Here is a 10,180-nt window from a genome sequence, read left to right as displayed (position 1 = left end):
GACTGAGCCACCCAGGTGCCCCTGTTGTTCTTTCTTTAAATATTCCTTTCAATAAAATAACGTGATGTCTGGGACTTGCTTTAGAACAGAGATGGGGCAGAAGGTACAGGATAAGAGGGGAAGCAGGCTGGCCACATGTTAATGATTGCCAATGCTGGGGGAAAGATACATGAATGTCCTAAAAGATCCCATCGCAAAAAAATGGAATTAGGCAATGGCACACCGATTAAGAATGAACTTTAATGTAATTTGAGAAACAAACCTTAGCTTCTGGAGTGCTGCAGAAGATCATTTTAGAAAGTCAGAGAAGCTTTTGAAAACCTGATGAAATGTACATACAAAAAAACATTGTGCAGCCTTCTTTTAGAGGGATCTCCAGAATCCTGCAGTTCAGCCAAAGATGCCCGTTGGACTCTGGTCCCTAAATTGCCATGGATTCCGGTCAAGGTCCCTGTTTTGGTAAGCCAATCTTTTTATTTTAGAGTAAAACACTGGGAGACCTTTGGTCCAATGCCCGCATATGAGTCCAGGGACCCTGATATTCACCAGACAGTTCTTTCCCATCTCTCTTAGGGAGAGAAAAAAATGGAATGAACAGGCTATGACTGCTATTGAGCAACTTACCACAAGGCTCTGCAAGCTGTTTCCCAAAAGACAAATATTGCAGCAAGGGAAGAATATCTTATGTTTGCAAAATACCTATAAGAATTTTCTCTCATTCTAAAATGGGTTCGCCCTTGCCAGTTAGGGTAGTTTTTAGAGACAATCTGCCCCGTGGCCATGCCTCCAATGGGGAGAGAGCCGGGCTAAATGTTTTCTCAATGACATTTTTTTATCTACAGGAGGTGGTAAGGGCAGAGCACTGTTGCCCTTTGGAATAGAAACGCACTCAGGGTCATAGACCCCAGCTGGTATTGCAGGCAAATTCCTTTGTATCCGCTTTCGCCCAAGTAAGTAAGAGTGGAGGATTGTCCCAAGACTTTATGAGGAAATATCTCATTTATAAATGCTCAAAACCAATGAGAGTAATATCTAGATATTGCTTAACACGGTTTTGGGCAGAAAACCAAGGGGATAGTAGAAAAACCTTTTGACTCATCATCGACTTTTGGTGCCCTGAAAGCTCTACTCATCGCTCACCCTAGAGAATTGAAAGTATGCTCTTGGCAAGGTCTAAAGCAAATATGTTTAAAGGTCGGATTACTCTGCCAAAGCATACACATAATCGATGCATGCATTGATCTTCACCCTACATTCTGTGCTTCTTGAATTGTGTTAATGCAAGTGAAATGAAACCAGAAGCCAAAAATACCATGACTTGCCAATACCGTGGAGTTTCATTATACTCAAATTAATTTATGCGGCTGTATCCAGGGAATTTAACTAGAAGCCTTTGGTATGGGGCACAAATGGGAAGAGAAGGACACAAAAGCAAATGGGTGGCAAGGAGAAGGGGAAGGGGGAGAAGGATGAGGAGAAAGCGAACGATTTAAGTAGCACAAGTGATCACTCCCAGTGGCTGCATGAGTGTGTGCCCGAGGTCAAACGGCACCTAAGGAGCAAGAACTTGACCCATCTGAGGCAATACTCCTGACCGCCAGGACGTCCAGGGATTCACAAATAGCTCATTGAAGAACTTAGTTTTCCAAAGGTAACTTTCACTAAGTGTCACCATTAGAACATGCAAAACACTTCGCTGTTTAAATTCAACTTGGGGGCAATATTTTACACTACTTTCTAAATGGTACCACTCAGTGCCAAAATTATATGCCTATTTTTAAATTATTAGGAACTATTTTGCCACCAGATGATAGATAATCCACAAATTTTAAATACCCTTTGACTGTGAATGCCATATTTAAAAGGCAACTTCTCTGGGAGCCTGGGTGGCTCAGTCGGTTAAGCGTCCGACTCTTAATTTCAGCTTAGGTCATGATGTCACAGTTCATGAGTTTGAGCCTTGCATCAGGCTCTGTGCTGAGCGTGTGGAACCTGCTTGGGATTCTCTCTCTCTCTTTCCCCTCTCCCTGCCCCTACTCTGCTTGCTCACTCTCTCAAACAAATAAACTTGAAAAAAATAATAAAAGGCAACTTCGGAAATTACCATTGTACAGACCTATGCAAATTTTGGAATACCAGCCAAGAAACAAACTCCTTTGGTGTGAGAAACACACTCATAGTTCCCAAATAAAAGCATGCATGGACATCTTCGTTGGTCCTTTGGTTTTTCTTGAATCATTATGGGAGAGGAGGGAGACAGAAAGTTGATCATAAGATCCATTTTCTCTCTATCCTGAGTAACATGTATTAATTATATTTTCATTAAAAACAACAATGGCATTTTGAGGAACCAGTGGCCCATCTAGCATATCTAGTATACTGTCCAGATTGGACAATCAGAGTGCATCCTTTTTAACATTCCCTTCTTCTATATGTCAAAAAGTAATAATCATGCGATAATCAGTAATAATCATTATTTTCTTGATTTGTTCTTTAGTTTTCAAATAAATAACTTAAGATGAAATATTTTTAATTTCAAATTTAAAAAGATGTCATTCAGGGGCACCTGGGTGACTCAGTCGGTTGAGCATCCGACTTCGGCTCAGGTCATGATCTCGCGGTCCGTGGGTTCAAGCCCCGCGTCGGGCTCTGTGCGGACAGCTCAGAGCCTGGAGCCTGCTTCGGATTCTGTGTCTCCCTCTCTCTCTGCCCCTCCCCTCCTCATGCTCTGTCTCTCTCTGTGTGTCAAAAATAAATAAACATTAAAAAAAAAAAGATGTCATTCAAATTCAATAAAGTATTTCATGTGTGAACTAAAACACACACTTACTCAAAATATTTCACCTCGTCACTTCATGCTCTTTTCCACGATTTTAAAATCTTAATGCGAGTAGGAACACTACAGGCTCACAGAGAATGACAGATCTGAAGGATCTGATTGTGAGGAGAGCTCATTTCTTGTCCTCACAATGCCTGTGCTATCGTCGTGGATTTCAAGCATACCGTTAAATGAGGAATGTGGAACGTCACAGGGCTTGGAAAAGGCCTTTCAAGTTAGTTCCAGAGATGCTAAGCCTCCATGAATTTATTCTCTGAATGAAAACCCATGGAGAGCCCGCTGAATAACCGGAGTCTCTCCAAATTAACTTCCAGTTACCATACAGTGTTGATTGAAGGATACGAAACGAAAAATGTGTTCATTCGAAGCTCGCGCACAACAGACTCAACAGGAACCACAGCAATTGCTCAAAATTGATTTGGGGGGAGAGGCACATTTTATTACTAATATTGCTTACAAATGCCAGCACAGGATGAGTTTTTTTAAAAGAATCACATCCAGGGGCGCCTCGGTGGCGCAGTCGGTTAAGCGTCCGACTTCAGCCAGGTCACGATGTCGCGGTCCGTGAGTTCGAGCCCCGCGTCAGGCTCTGGGCTGATGGCTCGGAGCCTGGAGCCTGTTTCCGATTCTGTGTCTCCCTCTCTCTCTGCCCCTCCCCCGTTCATGCTCTGTCTCTCTCTGTCCCAAAAATAAATAAACGTTGAAAAAAAATTAAAAAAAATTTTTTTAAAAAATAAAAGAATCACATCCATTCTTAGTCACTTTGATGATTGTTTTTGAATTCTCTACATCAGGGTACCCCTTTATTGCCTGCATCCAGAGCTGACCACCCTCACCTTTTCTCTCTTGGGCCATCACTTTGAAGATTACTCTGTATCTAAAAAACTTAACTTCTTTCACAACAACTTAACAGCTTTTCACAATTTTATGGTAATTCATAAGGTGAATACGAGGTACTAATGCCTGCTTGATCTTTTTTTTTTTTTTTGAGAGAGAGAGAGAGAGAGAAAGAGCGAGCCTGAGCAGGGGAGGGGCAGAGAGAGGGAGAGAGAATCCCAAGCAGAATTCACACTGCCAGTGCAGAGCCTGTTGTGGGGCTCGAACCCACGAACTGCGAGATCATGACCTGAGACAAAATCAAGAGTCAGATGCCTAACCAACCGGGCCACCCAGGTACCCCACCTGCTTGCTCTTTGGTATAGATAAGTAACCCCGAGGAAATGTTTCAGGCAGGCCTCCCTATACCCCACTGTACATTTTTCAGTACTGTTCATCCAACCTGGCCTAATAATCCCCCTGTCTCAGGCTACTTCTGTTCTCCTATTGGACATATTAGGGGCACCAATGTGCTCAGACACATACGACATCATTCCCACCATAAAGGAGCTGGATGTGTCGTGAGGTGATCCCTGCCATCTTCTAAGACAATCGGGAGTGGAGGCGATAGGTAAGGCCCAGGAGAAAGATGGATTGTTTTTCCTCCTGTGGACCCACGACCTTGAAAAGGCGTTGGAGGGGACCACAAAGGACACTGTTCCCCTCATTCTGACTATGAGATACTTAGGGAAAGAGGAGATAAATAGCCCCGACTAGAGAGGGTCTCAGTGGAGTCAAGAAAGTGAAGAAAACAGTACAAGACAGTTGGAGGCAACAAGCAACGGTGCTTGTTGCTCACGGAACAGGCGCTCTGGAAAGCGCCGGAAGGGCTGGCAGGCTTGTGGAAGGGCAGTTGGATTAGGGAAGATGTTTGGGGCAGTGAGGGATGAGAGAAGGCTAGTGATAGAGATGAGGGAATATAGGAACTGCACCCCAGGCCAAGGCCAATGGGAACAGGCTATAAAGCCCTGGGTAAATCCCCAACAGAGGGCACCTGCAAAGGGACTCCTTGGGCCCACCTAGAAGAAAGCCTCAGTGATGCCCTGTTTGGCAGTTTCCTTTTTCGGGGCTGACGGGTGTAGGCAGCCCCAGAGAAGGGCAGGTCTGGAAGCCTAGGAGCAAGAATGAGCCAACAGGAGCCCTAAGACCCTTCACTTGCTTTGGAATTCTGGGACATGGGCTAAGCATACAAGTTCTACTTCCCTCCCTTACCCTCTTGAAGCCCGTTGAAATAGTATCTTCTGCGAGGTGCCTGGAAATCTTTCAATTCAACAAGTCTCTCCAAGCGGTTTTTATCACTAGGGAAATTAGGGAACACTGCCTGGAGACAATAACACATCCACCGGTGTGCAGGGCGCCGTTCTAAGAACTTCCACGTTTGCTCATTGACTCCTAACCACAACGGCCTGCAGTGTGGTCTTCTTTTCACAGACTGCCTGCCCCTCTTCACCAATCCGTGGTGGGTGGCTGTTCCCACTTGAATCTCAGGGCAATCTCATTTCACGTATCCACCCTCTCTCGGGGAAGATTCTGAATTCTCCAACGCCTGCCTTGAGACTAAGCACCCGTTTGCAGATCTCTTTCTTTCGCAAAGCACATCGTTAGGTTCGTTGCGTTACAGAGGGGCTCCAGATGGATTGTTGTTTCTAAGAAATCAGAACCATTCCGCTTTTTGTCCCAGTGCCTTGGGCAGCATCAGCGCCTACCTTGATCTTGAAGATGTGGAGACAGAAGTTGGCAGTAAACCGGCTTTGAAAGCAGAGACCTTTTGAGTAACTCTGGCTGAGAGTCAGAGTCCTGCAGAAATTGAACCAGGAAAAGGAAAACAGAAAGATCATCTGGTTTGGCTGGCCCACCTGGCACCGGATGCTGGCCAGGGAAGAGAATTTCGGGGCAGAAGACAAAGGTAATAGATATTTCCCGTCTCCTGTCACACCCTTCTCCCACACACTTACCCACTCTGAGCAGCTTCCCAGAGACTAATAGTTTCCAGTTTACTAAAAGCCTATACTCATCTTTCCCTTTCTAATTCCTTTTACACTTGCCTGTATGTCACAATCTTCACATTTTAGGCTTCTCTGGTGTCCGATTAGTCAACAGCACAAAAGCTAACACTTCCATTCATCTCAAACCTTGAGACGATTACCGGAAATGGGAACGCTAACCATTTTTCTCATCAACAATTATTCCAACTCCTTCAGCCTGAAGATGCCTTTTTTTTTTTTTTTTTTTTTTGCTCTGTAATTCAGACTCTCTTTCTTGAAACTCAAAACATGCATGAAGCACCTACCACTATTCTTCACGGTTTTCCTTTCTCTTCCTTTAAAAAAAAAAAATCCATTCAGATTTTTGTTTGTTTGTGTAATCCTAACAAACTGGAAGGGGGGGGGGGGAAGACATCCATACCTCTATTTTTTTTTTCTTCAGATAAAACTGAAAAAACAGACAGATGATGAGGTTAGTAATTTGCCTGAAATCGTGCGGCTAGTAGGAGAAAGAAGCAGGATCGGAGCTACATCTGACTTCAGACTCTGTGCTCTCTCCACCATATTGGGACACTCAGCGTGCAAGCTGTTATGTTCATTGCTCTGCATGTTTACCTGTTATCTCCTCAAATAGATGAAAAACATGTTCGCAGAAAACACGGAGTGCTTCCTTGTACTGGAGCTGTGCTGGGCACTCGGTTGGAACGACATAAAATGAAGCGATTGCTTCTCTCATTGGTCAAGCCAACCTCTCTAAATCGGCTGCTGAAAGCTTCAAATCAAAAAGCTCCTGAACCAAAGTGACTCTTCAGAATTTATACCAGAGTCACAAACCGTTTGGTGACATCGCCTGAATGTTGGACTACTGCTTAGACCATCTCAACACCCCTCGTTGTTGGGGATCCCACACCCCGTGCGACCTCCTTGCGTGACACCTCTCCACTCTGTAGTCACTTGACTTCAGCGATCTAGGAGCTGTGTTCTTACCAACAATTATCTTGGATCATTCAACAGGGGAGAAGCTTTACCTTGCTCCCTCCATTGAAAACCGCTCACCTGGAACTGTAAAAATTCTGTCAGGACATCATTTGTAAATATTTAAGGGTCTGTGTGGTTCTGTTTTCTGGTTTGCATGCCCAGTAATAACAGTTCTGTCCAGAAACTTAACTATCGAGTGGATGAGATGGCATGATTTGTAGATCTTTTTCCGGAACTTCTGACTGAGAAACAAATAGAGAGTGAAGATCATCTTTCATCTAAGAAAGGAAGGTCTGGGTGTTAGGGGGAGTTTAAATTCTGTTTGCTCAGGGTGCCTGGGTGGCTCAGTTGGTTAATGTCTGACTCTTGATTTCTGCTCAGGTCATGAGGTCATGACCTCATGGCTCATAACTTTGAGCCTCGCATTGGGCCCTTCACTAACAGCACAGAGCCTGCTTGGGATTCTCTGTCTCCTCTCTCTCTGCCCCTCCCTTGCTCATTCTCTCTCTCTCTTTCTTCCTCTTTCTCAAAAATAGACTTTAAAAATTAATTAATTAGTTAATTAATTAATTCTCTGTTTGCCCAACCACAAGTTTCTAGACCTTCAACCTGAGTCTACCAACTTCTCTCCATTGCCCTTGACCCCTCCCCAATTTACTCTGTCATCCTTTCTGGCCTTGACTATTGCAATACCCCCTCAACTCTTGATTACTGCAGTTTTTTTCTCTAGTCAACACAGAGAGATTTTTAGACAGTAAATCAAATATTTTGTTTGTTGGTTTGTTTACGCGCCTGTTTAAAATCCTTCCATTTCTTTCCAGTTTCTGTAGAACAAAGTCCAAACTCCTCACCATCGCCTACAAGACACTCCGAGGCCTGGCCCCTGCCCCTGTCTCCAACCTCATCTAGGACGTCAGTACATAAATGTCTGTTGAGTGAATGAATGAGTGACACTTTTTCTTAAATTTTCCGACCTATGCCACCTGCACAAAAATCATAGTGCTAGAACATAACAAACTTATTGTCGTGTATTCACTCGGACAGAAACTACTTGGTAAATGTTACAGGTGAATATGTCTATTACCAGTTTTATCTCTGGCGTGTTCCTGAAAAGAAAGCTCAGAGCCAGTGGCCCACAGGTGGGGGTCACGGAGGCTTCTCGGGGTGCAGAGCAACCCGCGGGCCCCAGGCCCCTGGCCAAACCCGCTCTCGCGCCCCAGCTCGGGAGGGCCTTCCTGCACCTGGAAGCAGCCCCGCCTCACAGTGACGCCAGACGGGGTGTCGTGGTGGCTTCTTGGAGATGCGACCCGGCACTTTGAGGGGAGGAGCTTCATACTGGTGGGGGTGCAGGTACCAAAGCGCCCTCACCGAGCACTACCGGGGCCTGCAAGGGAAGCCCTTCCACCCAGCCCTCATCAGCTACATCATCAGCCACGTGAGCTCCAGCCCCATGATGGCCATGGTCTGGAAAGGCCCCAGCGTGGCCTGCACCTCAAAGCCCCGGAAGGACACACCGATTCAGCTGAGGCTGTCCCATCACCAACGGGGAGGACTTCGGGGTCCGCATCAGCAGGAACGTCATCCACACCAGTGACTCCGTGGAGGGGGCCCAGAGGGAGAGCCAGCTATGGTTCCGGGGCTGTGAGCTGGTGGACTGGAAAGCCACCAGAGAAGCAGCTAAGGCCACCAGAACAGTCAGGCTGCCCTCAGCCGCCTCAACAGCCACTCAGGATCAACTACCTCTGTCGTAAGAACTTGAGCCCACGCCCGTGCTCTGCCCATCTGTCCCAGACCACCTCCCTGTCCCCCTTCCACCCCACCCCAGCCCAGAGGGGTTGAGCAACCAACTTGATTCATATGCCTTTTAGTATGCTGAGCCAGCACGAGATTGGACCAAATCTTCTCTGTACCAAAGTGCCAGACAACCCTTGGGATGTCTCCAAAAGTGGGTAGTGTGACCTCCCTTCCCCCGGGGGGAACGTTAAATGCCAAAGGCGTCAAGAGTTTGAAAGTAGAGATAAAGCTTACTCTCTCACAAAAAGAAAAAGAAAGAAAAAAAGAAAGTTCAGCTTGACTCCAACCCTACCTTCGTAGGTATTTTGTGAGAGACTTTTACTTTTACCTTTTTGGTTGACAACTAATAAGACAAAATCTTACAATAATATCTATACTATGTTAGCTAAACAGTATATTCTATAGGGTCATCCTATTTGTACTAAGGGTCATCAGTGTTGCCTCGTATCTATTAGTTAAAATCAATCAAGTAGCAGTAGCTGTTCTGGTGAGGACAGATTTGATTGTTAATTAATCACTATATCAACTGGAGGGTCTTTTTTTTCAATGTCTTTATTTATTTTTGAGGGAGAGAGAGAGAGGGAGGGGCAGAGAGAATGGAGGACAAAATGGGTTCTGTGCTGACAGCAGTGAGCCCGATGTGGGGTTCGAACTCACAAACCCGTGAGATCATGACCTGAGGCTAAGTCGGATGCTTTACCAACTGAGCAACCCAGGTGCCCCTGGAGTGTCTTTAAAATTCATACAAAACATAGTTTTTAAAGGCTCTCCTTTGGAATGTAAGTAAACAACCATTGTTGACCATTTGGGGACGCTCACCACCCTTTTGTTCTAGTAACAACACCTAATGAACACAATAGCCAGGAATGAGTGAAATTTAAAGACTGAGAAGTGTCATACGGGTATGATCTGTGACTAGTTAACAAACATCACTCAGTTAATGGATTTCACATGGGTGATGGGCAGGTTTATTAATATGCTGATTCTATTCTGGGAATCCTTATTAGAAGACACCGCTTTCATCTTTAAGATGTCAAACGTGCTTCCAATGGATGAATTACCATGACACAAAAATAGACTTCAGATAAAGCCCTCAATTTTACCATGAATGCCGAAATCCAGATTGTTACTTTTTAGAAAGGTAGGGCATTTCAAATAAAGACATAAAATTGGTTGGAAAACACGGGCTACTTTTCTAGATTATGATTTTCTTACCCATCACTTACTCAACAAATATTTATTTACATGGGGTCAGGCAGACAAAAGAGCTATCAGGGTTCTAAGAGTAGACTCTTCAAATCATGCTTAAAGGCTCAAAGTGAGTACTTACTTAAATAGGCCAGGGATACAGTTTCATGACCCAGTAAGAGGTATGGTCCACAATATCTATCCTTCATCTCATCTTGCGTATTGGAGGAGCCCAAATCTCACGATAGCCTATTCAGCCGGAAAATCCACTTCCGTGTATGCTATAAACCAACTAGGTTATCTCTCAAAGGCAAATGAAAAAAAAAAAAAAAAAAACATGTAGAGTCATATTTCCCAGAGATCGTTAATCTAAGTCCAAATGTTTAAATATTTTAACATAATTAGAAAGGATCATTTAGTTTCTTGCTTTCAAAATATGATCTTTTATATCTAGATCTGAATGACTCACGTGTACAGAATCAGCAAACACGTGCAGAACACCAAGATAAATTTACATTAA

At 44.5% G+C, this 10,180-nt stretch overlaps 1 pseudogene; it reads left to right on the top strand.

The window, feature by feature from the left end:
* Positions 1-5,581: 5,581 nt before the first annotated feature.
* LOC125170526 (nucleoside diphosphate kinase, mitochondrial-like) lies at positions 5,582-8,429 on the top strand (annotated as a pseudogene).
* The last annotated feature ends 1,751 nt before the right edge of the window (positions 8,430-10,180 follow it).

The sequence above is a fragment of the Prionailurus viverrinus genome, chromosome B4 (assembly GCF_022837055.1).
Source record: "Prionailurus viverrinus isolate Anna chromosome B4, UM_Priviv_1.0, whole genome shotgun sequence".
Classification (NCBI taxonomy): domain Eukaryota; kingdom Metazoa; phylum Chordata; class Mammalia; order Carnivora; family Felidae; genus Prionailurus; species Prionailurus viverrinus.
The sequence above is the reverse complement of the archived record's forward strand: the minus strand, read 5'-3'. Positions and strand labels throughout refer to the sequence as shown.